The sequence below is a fragment of the Belonocnema kinseyi genome, chromosome 3 (assembly GCF_010883055.1).
Source record: "Belonocnema kinseyi isolate 2016_QV_RU_SX_M_011 chromosome 3, B_treatae_v1, whole genome shotgun sequence".
Lineage (NCBI taxonomy): Eukaryota > Metazoa > Arthropoda > Insecta > Hymenoptera > Cynipidae > Belonocnema > Belonocnema kinseyi.
In genome coordinates, this window is record NC_046659.1 from 107205584 (window position 1) to 107206841 (window position 1258).

A 1258-nucleotide genomic window follows, 5' to 3' on the forward strand; every position below is an offset into this window, starting at 1 on the left:
ACCGCTTACTGCCTCAAATCTTCTCTTTATTCACTCTTTAACATCCCTTTAAAGATCTTGAAGGCACCCTCTTCTTTCTCCGGATATCCCCATAGCAATAGGAGAACCAACCTTGGCCGCCTTGGAGGCCCAAATTCCTAACCTCGATTCCTCTGATTAGCCAAATCCCAATCCACAACTACTCTGAAAGTTAAATTTCAACTGCCCAATTCACTCCTCACAATCCTACTCACCTCATAGGCTTTCACCATCAAGCTCCCTTTACACGTTCGAGACAACCTCCGTAAGATCTTCTTATCACCTGTCACCGCTCACGTTTTCAATACCGCCACCAATATGCAAGTCTACCGTCAAACTACGCAAGATACAAAAAAAGATGACTTGACAAAAGTTATGCAATCACAAAAAGTCTGTAAATTCGTTACGTGTCACTTTTTAAAAGCAATGCAAGTTCTCGTTTTATTCGCAAAAATCAATATTAAAAATAAAAAATTTAATTTTTATAAAAACGACAAAATCTGCGAAAAATATAATAAGATAGAAGTTATTAGCCCAGAAAGAGATAAAAAATTTGTGACCCACAATTTTCTATAGGTTGCGTAATTTTGGTTTTATTCGTAAAAAATAACATTTACAATAGGAGAAATTAAATTCTTGGACAAACGACACAAGCTAAGAAAAAAAATAATTTGACAAAAGTTGTTCACCATAAAAATAGAGAAAACTGTGTTGTTCATTGTTTATTTTGTGAAACGCGCATTTTTGTTTTCAATATCAAAAAATTAAATTAAAAATTAATAAACTAAATTTTTGGACAAACAACATAAGCTATGAAAACAATGAATCAACCAAATTTTCATATCTAAAAAAGTGCTAAAAATGTGTAATTATCAATCTTTTGAAGGAAAAGGGGAACGGAAATAGATTATGTGAAAGCGGATGACGATGCAAGGGAGAAGGTCGAAAAACTACAGGTAGGAGATTATAAAGACTCGCATCACAACAGGAAAATGGGCTTGGTCCATGAACGGAAAAGAACAGTTTAAAAAAAAGATCAGAAAAATCGAAATGTGGTACGGAAATGTCAACGAAGAAATGTAAATAATGTTAGGAGAAATAAAAAGAGGATAGGAGTGCACAAGCAAGAAAGAAGTTAGTAATTGTAAATAACAAAGGGAGGCCAAAACGGAATTAGAAAAATTGAGAATGGAAAAAAGTAGTGGAGAAGAATGTAGGGAAGAAAGAAAAAGTATAAGAG